At 42.9% G+C, this 15,809-nt stretch overlaps 1 long non-coding RNA gene across 1 annotated transcript in view; it reads left to right on the plus strand.

The window, feature by feature from the left end:
* LOC137631731 (uncharacterized) overlaps positions 1-15,809 on the plus strand; it is a 123,551-nt gene that overhangs the window by 80,425 nt on the left and 27,317 nt on the right. The gene's annotated exons all lie outside the window — the stretch shown is intronic.

Raw genomic sequence — 15,809 nt, forward strand, 5'->3', positions numbered from 1 at the left:
CAGTTCCAAGCTTTAATAGTTAAAAAGGTTTCAATTCTTAGCTTTAGTTGTTGTAAAGTTTACAATTAATAGTTTCAAAGATGAAAAAAATTTTCAATTTTGCTTTCAAAAGATGAAAGTTTTCCGTTCGTAGCTTTAGTAGTTATGAAGTTTTTAATGCCTAGCTTTAGTGGTTATGAAGTTTTCAATTCTTATCTTTAGTAGTTATAAAGTTTCCAATTCCTAGTTAAAAGGTAACTGTAATATTCGTAGTTTTAATTCATGGTGTTCAAATCCTAGCTTTAGTAGTTATAAAGTGTTCAATTCCTAGCTGTATTAGTTGAGATGTATAAAATTCCTAGTTGTACTGGTAATGAAATTTACATCATCTAGCTTTAGTAGTGTTTGTGATAAGGTTGAGTAAATTGTCTCAAAAAGGGCTTGGTACTCAAATTAAATTTGTTCCTTCACTAAGAAACCTTACGCTGTTTACTGGTGATCATATTTCGGTGAAGCTGAAAAGTTAGCCTTTAAGATTTGTAATGCGAGGTAGCAACCCTACCTGACCACTAAAGTGTGGAGGGTAGGGGGTGGCTGTGGGTTACCGAGCCACCTATATCTATACACACATTGCCAAACTAGTAATTTTTTTTCTTTTAGCTGGTAGAGATCAGACGTGTCTACTCTCTTCTTAAGGCTTGACCATTGAGACTATTGCTTTATGGGACATTTTTCTCTTTCAGGGTGTGTTTTTCTTTTTTATAATTTATAAAGGAGATATTTATTTTGTTACTGTTCTTAAAATAATTTATTTTTTCCTTGTTTTCTTTCCTTACTGTGCTATTTTCTCTGTTGGGTTGGAGCCCCTTGACTTATAGCATCCTGCGTTTCAAACTAGGATTGTAGCTTAGCATTTAATAACAACAACAAAAATAATAATAATGACGCTCCCATGCATAACTGGCCTGGTCCTGAAGGGGCTCCTGCTGCACCCTCATGTCATTGGTGGACACCGATCGTCACTTGTGCCCGACTTGCAGGGGGTGTCTGCGAGCAGGGTTTGCCCCTGTGATGAGTGTAGGGAGTGGCCTGCCTCCCAGTGGGAGAGGTTTGGGTGTAGTAGTAAGTCCAAGAGGGATCTCTTGCCCCTGGGTCTTCCTCAGGGGCGAAGAGACCTCGAACTTCCTTTTCCCAAACACCTTCACCTCCCGCCGAGCTCTTCCTTGCCCGTCCTGGGGGCGATCAGGTAGGAGCGCAGACCGTTTAACCCCATGTTAAACTCGGGGGTACTGAGCCGGTGTTGCTTCGCTTAGAGGAGCACCTTAAATATCTTGTGCTAAGTGAAATTGAGGGAAGTGCAGAACAGTTTGAAAGTGTTGATGATGCCATAGACTTAATGAGCAGAACTCACCATAAAGCAGGAATCAATTTGATTCCCAAAACCCGTGTTATTCAAACGACGACCAGTCCCTTGGTGGTCTTAAGAATTAACTGCCTTGCACAGAGCCAGAAGAAAATCTTTTGACTAGATTGCGTAGATGTTGTACTGAGCGGAATTTGATATACAAAAAATGTAGAGCAGAGTTCCGTTAAGCCATGAAAGAAGCTAGGCGCCAAGCTTGGGTATCATTTGTTTCCTGAGTCAACAGTAAAACACCACCATCTGTATGGAGGAAGTTAAAAAAAAAGATAGCAGGCAAATTTAACCCAAACCTACGTCTATAAGAGGATTCCAGTCGTATCAACACATCAGTCGAGTGCACTTTTCTTAATCCACACATGATAGGTGATAAAATACCCTTCTTTTCCAGGTACCATATCAGCCTTGCATTGACCATCATGATGTTACATAAACAAGATGTTGTTGCAATTGGGCAATAATTTGGTGTTAAAAACTTATAATTACCGATTTTAAAAAGTTTAAATAATGGCTAGTCCCCAAACACTTGGATAACTATGATCATGCCATATTCTGTTAATAATGCTTAAAATAAATAACTTGGCACATGTTTAATTATTGCATATGGAATTCCATCGGGTCCAGGGGCTGTATCATTACACGTAGCAAGTGCGGAATTAAATTATCTTTCAGTAAAAGGAGTGTTATGAGATTCTTCCTTTCCAGTTGTAAAATTTTAAATTTTATGCTTTTTACTGCTGTACTGGTGACCAGGAGCTGCTACACACTTGCATGATACATTTGAGAAAGGATCAGCCAGGCCATTGCTAACCTCAATTGCTCGTCACCTACTGACCATTCACCTTCAACTATAGACGTAGGTTTGGGTTAAATTTGCCTCTATCTTTTTTTTTTTTAACTTCCTCCATACAGATGGTGGTGTTTTACTGTTGACTGAGGAAACAAATGATACCCAAGCTTGGCGCCTAGCTTCTTTCATGGCTTAACGGAACTGTGCTCTACATTTTTTGTATATCAAATTCCCCTCAGTACAACATCTACGCAGTCTAGTCAAAAGATTTTCTTCTGGCTCTGTGCAAGGCAGTTAATTCTGGAGCTAGAATGACAATGGTTGAGAGAAAACTATAACTCTCAATTGACAAAATTATTCAGTGGGCTATGAATGGGTTCAAGTTTTCAACAAGCAAGACAACTGTTGTCTATTTCTGTTGTATTCAGGGAGTACATCCAGGTCAACGGATCCCATGTGTAAGTGAAGTTAAGTTTGTTCTGTAACTGGAATTCAAACCACACTATTTATTAGGGGTTATACTTTCGGCGGAGCTGAAATGACAAACCATTAAAATTTAGCTAGGGTTAACTACCCACACCGCACGTTAGCGGGGGTAGGGGGGGGGTAGCTTGCTACCACTCCCCTTCATACACCTGTGATTTAGTCATTTTGCTTTTGGCTCAGATGGAGAGCGGTTGTTTCCGCTGTTCTTCCTCCCCTATTTTGGACTGCTATTAATTTTTGTCTTTTAACCCACTTTTCCTGATACATGTATATATATGAAAAATTCTTAATGTTTATGTATACTGTACTGTATATATGTGTATAGATATATGATAAGTTTCCTTTTCAGTGTTTGTGCTGTGTGGGTGATACATATACGACGACACTTGCGTACATTAGCACCGGAACAAGGCCAGCACAGTTCCACTTCGTGGGGAACGACCTCTACCTCTCTGGTCCATCGGTCTTCCCGTCGGCATAAAACCGTTGACTCGGCCGGCGCAGGGGAATCGTCATCACCTGGACCCTCTTCATTCAACTATTGTCTTCGCCTTTTCCCCTTTCCTACGGGAAACATGGATTATTGAGCGAAGGGAATGCGGCCTCTCAGAGATTGACTACGGTCTTTCTATTCTCAAGGTCGTTCACCATTCAACAACAGTGTACTATGGGAAGAGCACCTTTCCCGTTCGCGGATTAGGTTGCGCTTTCGATCGTTTCTCAATTATTTTTAGTGAAATTTTAATTGTAATTTTAACTTTTCAACTTTTCTCCGTGGGGAACACTTCCCTTCGGAGGATCAGTGGTTCTCGCTATTAGTGAATATTCTTAGCTGATTTAAATATTTGTAATTCTGTTTATTACAGTTTCTCCGCTCCCCCCTTCTCCCGTGGATGTCGACTGGGGAAGGGAGGGCGCAATACTTATTTTTATGTTGTTCCCTTGGGGTACCTCTTCAGAGTTCCTCCCTTGGGAATTTTCTGTTAAATAATTAATTTCATTTTTTCCCACCTAACTATGCATTTTTTTTCTTCGTTCGACTAAGAATACCGACGAAGCAGAGCTGTTCTGTTCATGCCTGGGGAATCTGCTGTCACTGCCATCCTTCAGAGGACGTCATCTTGTGCGTCATCCCTTCTCTTAGAAGTACGCCCGTGACAACATGACCAGCACTTCAGATCTTAGAATGCTAACCAGGAGGTTCGCCTCCAGGGGTTGAACAGCTTTCCTTTCCGAGGGAAAGTTTCCTCCCCAGGTATGAGGTTGTTTCTCCCTTCCAAGGGAGAACTTCCCACATCTTAATAAATTCATCGTCTCCGACTGCTGTTGCTGCCTTCGCCCAGACTAGTCTCCCCCCTTGCTGAGTCTCTCTTCCTTCAGGGGCAGAGCACAGCCTTATGCTAGTCTCTTTTACGAAGTGTTCACCTCTCGCTACTATTGAAGGTCAGCTTGTTGAGCCATCGGCCCTCATGGGTGTCATCAAGTCTCTTCTACGAAGTGTTCACCTCTCTCGTTCGCGAGAGAGGCCACTCGTAGAGACTCCTCTTCAGAGGATTGCTACTGTTGCAGGTCAGCTTGCTGATCCACTGGCCCTAATGGGCGTTATCAACTAATGAGCATCACCTCTCTCGTTCGAGAGAGGCCACTCATAGAGACTCATCTTTGGAGGATCGCTACTGTTGAAGGTCAGCTTGCTGATCCTACCACTTCAAGACTCCGATTGCTGTCTTCGCTTCGACTACTCTTCCCCCTTGCTGAGTCTCTCTTCCTTCAGGGGTGGAGCACAGTCGTAGTGTTCACCTCGTTCGCGAGAGAGGTCACTCATAGAGACACCTCTTCGGAGGATCACTCATAGAGACACCTCTTCGGAGGATCACTCATAGAGACACCTCTTCGGAGGATCACTCTGCCAAGCTCAGCTTGCTGGTCCTCCTGCCCTCATGGGCGTCATCAGTTCCTGATCATCCTACTAGCAGACCTACCAGCGCAACTTAGCGCTGCAGCTTAGTCCGTGGACTTCGGTCCTGGACTCTTCTATGGACCTTTCACGGTTGTCATCGGTAGATGTCCGCTCTTCCAAAGAGTACATCCCAGTTCCTGATCGTCCTGCCAGCTAGCCTGCCAACCTACCACGCCGCACGGCACTAGTCTTCACATGCACCAGTGCGCTTGCGCATGCGCGCCAATAGTTTTATGCGCGCGCTGATAGTCTAACGCGCGCGCCGACGGTCTTCCGCGCGCGCACGCGTCAACAGTCGTCTGCACGCACGCGCCAGCAGTCTCCACGCATCAATAGTACTCTCGCGCGCCAATGCACCCGCCCTTGCGCAACCAGTCACACGCTTCGGCGCATTCTAAGGAGACTGCACAAAACTACGCAGTGCCTTACTGCGCGCCAGCGCTCTTCCGCACTTTCCTGCGCCCTCCTGCGCAGTTGCAATCTCAGATCCAATGTGCCAGCTCTGGCCAAAGAGCCAGTGCTCGCAGATCCAATGCGCTAGCTCTTGCCAAAGAGCCAATGCTTGCCTGCTCTCCAGGCAGAAATTGAGCACCAGCATCATCCTGTGTCGTCGCTCCAGTACTCTCCTGCACACTCGCGCAATAGGCAGAAAAAAGGAAAAAACTTTTTGGACAGGTCACCATTTCCCCATTCCTCCCCGCAATCGCATAACATTGCCACCGGGAAAAGAGGAAAGAGGCTTCACAGAAGGATTCAAGATTCCGAAGATTCCATCTTATAAGGGGAATCGAAACGGGGAATCCTTGGTCCCTGTCTCCTCTGAAGTTTTTTTTTTTTTCCTTGACAGACCACCGTCAGCAAACAGGAAAGCATCAACAGTCTGATCTCTAGATCACTGTTTGCTGATGGCTAGTTCACGGTTTACTGATAGCTAGGTCGCCGATCACCAGATCGCCAATTGCTAGCTCAACGCTGATCTTTAACCTCTAGTCCCTCCAATGACAAACGATCTCCGATTGCTAGCGTTCCAATCACCGATTGCTAGTAAATAACCAGTCATCAGCTTGCTGATCACGAGATCACCGATGGGCAGCTCATCTTTCTTCGATCATTGAGCTCAGCTCGCTGATCTCTGACCAGCCCATCTAAAGCTTGCTGATCTCTGAACAACCAGGAGAGACCATAGTCAGCTTGCTTATCTCTAGCTCACCATCGGCTCACAGACCACCGATTTATCGGTCATCGGCAATTCGCCAGCAGTTCGTGACTCAAACTTACTAGTCAACCTCTTCCTGTAGCTTCCTAGATCAGAAGGAATACAACATATTTCTCGCTACTGGCCGTTCGCCATCACACTAAAGTGATCGGCAAACATTCAACAACCCTCGTCAACGGCTTGTCGACAGGGAACTACTTGCGAGCAATCTCCAACTGCACAGTAACCACGATACCCAACCGTTAACCATTGATTAACATTCGCCAGATTGATTCTATTCTAAGGAATAGCATCAATCCCATCAGGGCTAATAGTAAGGCTAAACATTGCCTTCCTTCTGTTAGTTAAAGGAACTCTCTCTCAGGGAAGAATTCTTACACTGGGTATTGCGTCTGATCCTTTACAACACTACACTAGTCAAGACTGCAGCGTCAACAATCTAACATGCAAAAGGATCCGCAAGGAGCTGTCCCTTTGAGTCGATGTCCACACCATGTTGGAGTTCGAACAAGGGCTAAGACCTCAGGTCTTCATTTGCACACTGGACCTAAAGGACACATACTTCCAGGCCCAAAACCATCCATCTAGGAAGGTTGGAAGATTCAGTCTAGACAAACAAGAAACACCAGTTCAGGGCACTGTGCTTAGGTCTTTCTACTACACCCATCCTGGTCTCACAGGATCGTCTTCTGTCTCCTCTCTCTCGGAACGACTGACTGACCTTAGCAGACTCGGTGGCAACTTTGCATTAGGACCAGAACTTCTGAAGTCTTTTTACCAAGATCCAGGGATCAGGGTAGACCTGCGGAAGTCTTCCCTACTTCCCTCCCATAAGACTGGTGTATCTGGGAATGATTCCTGACATCTATCTCCACAAATCTTCTCAAAAACGAGAACAACTCCCATCCCAGAGTGACTTGAGTCCAACTGGAATCAGACCGTCGATCCCCCAGACATTCTGACCCCCATGGGACCAGAAGTTTGGACGAACCTCAAGGGATCGGTGTCAGTCGAGAATCTAGAGAGCGGTATAACCTTCTCATCCCTCCCCACCCCTCGGACTTGATGTTGTGCTTAGAACACATCAAAAGAAGAGAGGAGGGACCATAGTGCTGCACCACACCTTGGCCCTCTGGTCAGAGTTCTTCAGCAGCCTTATCGGTTCCTAACAGACCACTCAGTGATGTGATGGACGACAACACCACACACCACATAGAGACTCACATCAGCAAGCAAGAAGGAACTTGCTTGTAGCCTCTTCCCATCTAACAGTATAAACACTAAGATGGGACAAAGTCTGTTCTGTACCACTATCAGCCCGCTTCATTCCAGACTAGAAGAACGTGCTCGCTGACAATCTGTGCACAGCATCTCAGATAAGGTATACCGAATGGTCTTTGGATCGCCTTGTAGCCGACAAAGTCCCGACTTTACAGGGTCCTCCAACTAGGGATCTGTTCGCAACGCTCCTGAACCTCAGGCTACTGTTGCTCCCCAGCCCCAGACCCCAAGGCGCTCTGGCAACAACGGTGGGTACAACAATGACGTTTACGTCTCGTCCCTGTTTTGTCTGGAGAAGGGCACTTAAGAAGGCTAGAACATTGGTCAGCCTCTCAAGGACTCTCCTAGCTTTGCTATGGCATTACGCAGAGTGGTTTCCAAACCTTTTGCAGCTCCTGATAGTCTCCAAGAGAACCCTCTCCACATCACAGGCAACCCACTTCGACACCTACCACAAGCTATAGCTTTGCAATGTTTTTACGCCTGGAGATTACCCAGTACCTCTTTTGCGAAAAGGTTGTCTAGATATCTGAGGAATTCCTCAGCATCAGTCTACCAGGCAGTATAATGTCTTAAGTGGTTGGTGTCATGTGAAAGTGTCTCTCTCCACTCGATACCTCTATTCCAGCAATAGCGGAATCCTCGAGTATATACAAGAGGAAAAGACCCCCTATTCAGTTTCGTCAGGTAAAGATGATCACTCGACCTTGATCCTTCACCAACAAACAGAAAGGAAGGGACATTCTCTCATCGATAGACCTTTCCTAACTCATACGAACTTACAACTTGCCTTTCTCCAGTCGGAATTGAGACCTTCCTCTCGGAACATGGTTCAAATTCTCCGATCTCTTAAGAGACCTCCTTATGTTCCACTTCACCAGGCAACAAATTTTCACCTTATTTAAGAAGACAATGTTCCTACTCACTCGGACAGCAACCATATGAGTCAAGGAACTTCATGGTCTCTCTTTCGACATCGCCCATTAATGAGAAGGGTGAAAGACAATGTTCAGTTTCGTCCCTGAGTATGTTGCCAGACACAGTCTCCAGAGGTGACAGATCCTACACAAGTCTTCACTCGGTAATGGACGATCCAGATCATCCGTTACTGTACCCAGTGTAAGGTATGAGACTTTACCTAGAGAAAATGGCAACAGCCCACCCGGGTCCCTTCTCTTGTCATCAGCACTGGGAAAAACTAGAGGAGGATCACCGAAACATCATCTCGACATGACGGCTCGCAGTGTCAGTGGCATAGCTATGCCCCTGGTCCTTCTTAGCAGATTACTTTGTGACGCAGGTTAAACAAGAAAGGATGTGAATGCTCCAGGTGACTTTCACAACCTTTCTCCTGCAAGACGTGACCCACAGGAACTCGATACGATCTCTTATCGGTCCGGTGGTGGCTGCACAACAGCTGGTTGTATACTTCAAGCTCCTTATTGGACAAGTAGCAGAAGATTGAGGGCACTGTTACCCGGTTTTAGTCTGCGTGAATGAAAAGATTTGACTGGCTCTTATTCTTTTCTTCATCCTACCCTCTCGTGGGGAAAGCAGCATCCTGGGTTCTCTGCATAAGCTGACCTCAAACCACTGCAGGTAAACCATGCTCCCTTGTGTACCTAGTATTTAGCTAATACTGTTGCGTCCCCATACCTTGGCGAGGTGGTATTGGGAAAGTCTTGGTTACGTCAGGTTTTTCCTACATACTTGGAATAACTTTACCTAGACAGTCACACTTCTGCATGTCTCAACACACAGCTTGCGTAGGCCGTGTGCCTTGCGTAGCAAGGTTTTAGCGAGGGCAGACACTCCTTATTTTTTAGTTCTAACATGGGCAAAGACAAAAGCCAGATTGGCAGGGACATCCACCCTTCCTAATGGGCGAGTCACTCCTAATAAATAGCGTAGTTTGTATTCCAGTTACGGTACGAATGACAAATTCGTAGATACTTTGTATTTTTCCTAACTATACAAACCTTAGCTATTTATACAAACTTGCCCACCAACCCTATCCCCCTTGAAGTCGTACCTCCAAGCAAAGTGACTAAATCACAGGTGTGTGAACGGGAGTAGTAGCAAGGTCCCCCCCCCCAACCCCGCTAACTAGCGGTGTGGGTAGTTAACCCTCGCTAAATTTTAATGGCTTGTCATTTCAGCTCTGCCGAAAGTATAACCCCTAATAAATAGCTAAGGTTTGTATAGTTAGGAAAAATACAAATTATCAACGAATTTATAATTTTTAGGCTTGATATTTGATTTCAGGCTGACATACATCATGGGGGCCAGAGTGTAAAACTATTTTAAAATTATACAAGGCCTTAATTTTTCAAAGATTAGTTATGGATGTGAATTATACTCCTTAGCTGCACGAAGTCAACTAAAGATTTTGGATTCCTTAATCCATACTGGTATCAGATTGGCTTTTAGAACCCCGCTTATCCTAAGCCGCCTCCTTGACACTGAAGAGTTACCCTCAGACTTTTACCGAAAGTCTTCTATTGATCATTATTGGTTTAGGTTGCAAAGACTTCTTAATTCTTTAGCATATCAGACTGCAAACCTTGTAAGGCAATGTAGATTGAGTTACACCCAAAACCCCCTCAACTTATACACCCAAAATCCCCTCAACTTATGGTTTTTGGGTGAAACAATCGATACAGTCTTGATTTAGTTTGAAGTAAGGTGCTTCCACTTAACATATCATCAACACCGCCATGGAAATTACCAGTGATATATTTTTTTAAATATTTTTATTGGTGTTAAAAAGAATATGACTGGTTTAAAAGTCAGGTCTCTGTATAGAACATGTAGAACATAGGTAATCGACTTTTAATATATACTGATGGCTCCAAAGCTGATGCTGGCATTGGATTTGGAGTATATAGTAATGTTTTTAATTGTAGAGGTGCACTTCCCCTAACAGCTTCCATATTTACTGCCAGAATGTATGGCATACTAACTGCTATTGAGAAAATAGTGTTGGAGGAGGAGGGTAATTTTACCATTTTTAGTTATGCAAGGAGTGTCCTTCAAGCTTTAAAAGTTTTAATTTTAGTAACCCTTTAGTTTTGAAGATTACAGAATGTTTTTTTATTATTGGACTGGGAGGTATAACAGTTCAATTTTGTTGGGTTCCAGAACATGCAGGTGTGTCTGGGAACAAGAAGGCAGATTTATTGGCAAGAAACGCTGCATCTGAGTTGCGACCAAGAAGGTATCCCATCCTCTGTAATGATTTTGTACTTACCATTAAGAAATTGTTTTATAATAATTGACAACAGAATTGAGATAGTCTAGATGGTAATAAGATGAGATAAATAACGAATGTTATATCTCCTTGAAGATATAACATGATGCCCCGAAAGTGTAAGAAGTCCCTCTGTCATCTCCTCATTGGTTACCTGAAGACTGGGCAACATCAGCCATATTACGAAGAATGCTTGGTACCCTTGACAGTGAGGCATATTTTGATCGAATGCCTCGCTTATTGTACCGCAAGAGATTGATATCTGTTTGAGGCTCGAGGCCTGGATGGAAGGTTCATCCTTGCTAAGATTCTTGGAAACGTTTCGTTCAATGCTAGCAGCATTTTTAGATTTATTTTAGAAGCAGGTATTCTTAAAGCTATTTAATTTTTGTAATGACATCTTTGCTTTTATGGTTTTAATTGAATTTTGTTTTATTCTTATTTATGATAAACGACATTGATGTCAGGATGCCAGAAAACCTAAAATCAATTGATCAATCACGAGCGAGATGCTCTTCTAAACGATCCTCTTCGCAAGGACGACACACCCTATTGCGAGTTCCTCGTTCATCCCCAGGATCTCGATGCTGGCCTTCACGATAAAATACCCCCTTAGATGCTGAAGCCTTGATGAGGATGGGGGGCTTAGGGATTAGCAGCTGAGCTCTAATGAACAGTGGGAACTACTTTCCCACTGGACCTCGGTTCCCAACTGTTGATCCAACTAAATCAGTCAGCACTTTCTCTTTTCCTTTTGGTTATTTCTTTTTTTTCTCCCATCTCTTCCTTTTGGGCTTGAACTTGTTGACGACTTTGGCTTCTTTGATTATACTTTGGCTGCTGCTTTGGATTTGGCACAGTGTGGGATGGACAGCATTTTATCTAACCCTGTGCCAATTTAGATGCCATCACCCTCTGGCAGACCCCATTGGGTGCAGACCAAGTCTTAAGAGTCGGGCTCCAGTGATCCGGTTGTAAGTCACCCATATTTGCGGGTAATGGGTGACGCCAGGCATTGGAGTCACCGGTGGGAGGGGCTAACCACCCCCACTGACCAGTGTACACCCACCTTAATAAAGGACTAGTCCCCGCTGAAGCCTCTTCTCGTGTTGGGCCACATGGGATAAGAGGACTGACATCCTCCGATAAGAGGTGGATAGCCCGGCTTCATCTTATAAAAAAAACCCACCCCTCTGTTGACGACCTGGAAAATATAAACATGGACCTCGGTACAGACAGCTCCAACTCGGGTTCTAATATTGTAACATTGGAACCTTATATGCGTTATGGAAAGAATGATAAGAAAACACTAGAGAAGGAGAGAGAGAGTGAGAAATGATGACAGTACAAAAAGATATAGAAAAGTAAAAGTATTACCTGGACACTATGAAGTAGTGAATTATGAAAATTTTTTATCTTAGAATTTGAAAACGGAAGAAATGAGCATGTAAATGTCTTTAAAGCCAACAGGGAAATGGTCACTTTATGTGGAGGGCAGCCAAAAATTCTACCCCAGGGAAATGGAAGTCTCTTGATAGACACACTATCCCCATTACAAGGTGAAAGGTTAAAAACACTTACAACATTGGATGGTCATAGTGTAAAATGCGTTTCGCACCCTACTTTCAACCAGAGTAGAGGTGTGATATATGTTCCAGAATTGCTGGATATAGAGGAAAAAGAAATTTAGGATGAACTGAAAAGCCAAGGAGTAGTAAAAGTAGTCAGAATGAGAAAGAGAGTTGAAGAACATATTCCTCTTGCTACTTTGATTGTAACATTTGATCAATGTAGATTACCAAATGTTATTAAAGCTGGTTGGCTATCTTTGAAGGTGAAACCTTATATCCCTTCACCATTGCGATGTTATCATTGCCAAATGTATGGCCATTTAGAAATGCAAGGAAAAACTGAATAATAAGCCAGCTGCTTGTGCCAACTGTGGAAAAAATAGTCATGGGAGTATGTTTAGAAAATCCAAATTGCATACATTGTGGGGAAGCACACCCAGCCACATCTAAAAGCTGTGTTAAGTTTATTTTTTAAAGAAAAATTCAGGCCATTAGGACCATGGAAAGAGTTACTTTTAGAGGCTCGTAAAAGAGCTCTTGAAAAGAAGATAACACCAGGGCAACCTTTTTCAATGGTTCTAAAGAAAAACTTGCCAAAGCACAAGGACGAAAATTATATTCCCACTAAAAGTATAAAGAAACATATGAATGTAGTTAAAGAGGTTGAAAGTCCCATCGAAAATCTACATCCAGAAATTGTAGAAAAATCAAAACAGATACTTAATGATCTAAAAGGTATTAAAAAACCATCTACTCCCATTCTAAACAATAGTACAAACCTCTCTCAGGCCATGGCCTTGCCTGATCTGATGGAGGTTCCGCTTGAAATCAATTTACCTGGAGAACGTGTAGTGGGGTAGGTGCAAAATTCTGACAGATCACAATCTTTTAATCTGAAAAGAGAGAGACCTCCATCTCTCTCGCCTCCTACCATAAGAAACATTAAAGTCACGACTTCAAATAAATATGTCGTCTTGTCTGCTGATGTTTCTGATCAACTGGAAGGTGAATTGAACAAATCAGAAATTCAAGTAGAGGTCCACCATCCTCCTCAACAATTAGATCAAAAGGACACAAAGAAAAAGAGAACACAAAACCCACTATATCAAGATCCCCTCTAGAGATACCACGGGGAAATATGGTTAGATCAAATATTGCTAATGGGAAGACTTCATCTAAGGTGGCTTCCAAAAAATAAACCAAAGTTTTTTCTTCCATTCTGCAATGGAATTGCCAGGGTTTAAGTACGAAATATGAAGAACTTAAGCTCCTCATACGTGAGCACTCCCCTATAAATGTATGTCTACAAGAAAGCAAGCGCGATGCTAATACTCCTTGTCCTCGAGAGTATGTTAGCTATAGGACATCATATGATCAACGAGCAGGGAGCCATGGGGGAAGTCTTATATACGTTCGTCAAGATGTTCCCCAAATATCTTTGTCTTTCTGTACCCCTCTGCAGGCAGTGGTTGTACAGATTGATATAGGGAGAAAATACACGTTTATTCTCTTTATTTGCTTCCAAATGATAACATCTCATATGATGATATAGTTGAGGTGATTGAACAACTCCCATAACCTTTTCTCTTACTAGGAGTTCTTAATTGTAGACATCCTTTATGGGGTGATGTTTTGGCAAATGCAATGGGTAATATATCATCAATTTTGGAGAATGAAGATGTAGGACTCCTTAATACAGAAGAGCCTACACACTTTCATGTTCAGACAGGTACCTTGTCTTGCATTGACCTATCAGTTGCAAGCTCTGTCTTCTCGATTTTAATTGGAGAACATTAGATGATTGGCATACTAGTGATCATGTACCAATCATTATTAACACCAACAATGGTCCACCTTTACAGAGATCGCCTCGATGGAATCTTGATAAGGCGGACTTGGATAGATTTCGGGAGCTAAGTGAAATTGAAGGAAATGCAGAACAGTTTGAAAGTGTTGATGATGCCATAAACTTACTTAATGGAACTCTTCACACAGCAGGAGTCAATTCCGTTCCCAAAACAACAGGGATACTCAGATGACGACCAGTCCCCTGGTGGTCATCAGAACTAACTGCCCTGCACAAAGCCACAAGAAAGTCTTTAACTCTATTGTGCATGTGCCGTATTGAGGAGAATTTATTCATATACAAGAAATGTAGAGCACAGTTCCGTCGTGCCATGAAAGAAGCTAGGCGCCAGTCTTGGATGTCATTTGTTTCCTCCATTAACAGTAGAACACCAACATCATCTGTGTGGAGGAAAGTCAAAAAGATAGCTGGCAAATTCACCCCAAACCCACCACCAGTGTTTAGGGTAAATGGCCAGTATATGACTGGAGCAACTGAAGTTAGCAATGCCCTGGCTGACCATTTTTCAAATGTATTGTGCAAGTGTGAAGCAGCAGCTGGTCTCCAGTACAGGAGCATTGAAGAAAAGAAGGCTTTAAATTTTGCAACAAGAAAGCAAGAGTCATATAATTCTCCTTTTACCGAAATGGAATTTGATTCTGCACTTGCTACGTGTAACAATACAGCCCCTGGACCCGATGGAATTCTATATGCAATGATTAAACACGTACCTTTTAATACAAAGTTATTCATTTTAAGCATTTTTAATAGAATATGGTATGGTCATAGTTATCCAAGTGTTTGGGAACTTGCCATTAATTTAGCTTTTTTAAAACCTGGTAAGGACAAGTTTTTAGCAGCAAATTATAAGCCAATTGCATTGACATCTTGTTTGTGCAAAATCATGGAGATGGTCAATGTAAGACTGATGTGGTACCTTGGAAAGAAGGGTATTTTATCACCCATTCAATGTGGATTGAGAAAAATGCACAACGACTGATGTGCTGATACGACTTGAGTCCTCTATTTGTGAAGCCTTTGCTTCCAAATAGCACCATGTGACAATCTTGTTTTGATCTTGAAAAGGCATATGATACCACATGGAGATATGGTATACTTAAAAGAGCACTAGATGAAACGAGAGTAGGAAAAGCATCTGGTATGGATGGTGTGAAAGCTGAGATGTTGAAGGAAGGGGGTGTGACTGTACTTGAATGGTTGGTGAGATTGTTTAATATGTGTTTTGTGTTGTCAATGGTACCAGTAGATTGGGTTTGTGCATGTATTGTACCACTATATAAGGGTAAGGGAGATGTGCATGAGTGTTGTAATTCAAGAGGTATTAGTTTGTTGAGTAGTTGGAAAAGTGTATGGTAGAGTGTTGATTAATAGGATTAAGGATAAAACAGAGAATGCAATCTTGGAAGTACAGGGTGGTTTTAGAAGAGGTAGGGGTTGTATGAATCAGATTTTTACAGTTAGGCAGATATGCGAGAAATATTTAGCAAAAGGTAAGGAGGTGTATGTTGCGTTTATGGATCTGGAGAGTTGATAGGGAAGCAATGTGGAATGTGATGAGGTTATATGGAGTTGGTGGAAGGTTGTTGCAAGCAGTGAAAAGTTTCTACAAAGGTAGTAAAGCATGTGTTAGAATAGGAAATGAAGTGAGTGATTGGTTTCCGGTGAGAGTGGGGCTGAGACAGGGATGTGTGATGTCGCCGTGGTTGTTTAACTTGTATGTTGATGGAGTGGTGAGAGAGGTGAATGCTCGAGTGCTTGGACGAGGATTAAAACTGGTAGGCGAGAATGACCATGAATGGGAGGTAAATCAGTTGTTGTTTGCGGATGATACTGTACTGGTAGCAGACACAGAAGAGAAGCTTGACCGACTAGTGACAGAATTTGGAAGGGTGTGTGAGAGAAGGAAGTTGAGAGTTAATGTGGGTAAGAGTAAGGTTATGAGATGTACGAGAAGGGAAGGTAGTGCAAGGTTGAATGTCATGTTGAATG

The sequence above is a fragment of the Palaemon carinicauda genome, chromosome 40 (genome assembly GCF_036898095.1).
Source record: "Palaemon carinicauda isolate YSFRI2023 chromosome 40, ASM3689809v2, whole genome shotgun sequence".
Classification (NCBI taxonomy): Eukaryota; Metazoa; Arthropoda; class Malacostraca; order Decapoda; family Palaemonidae; genus Palaemon; species Palaemon carinicauda.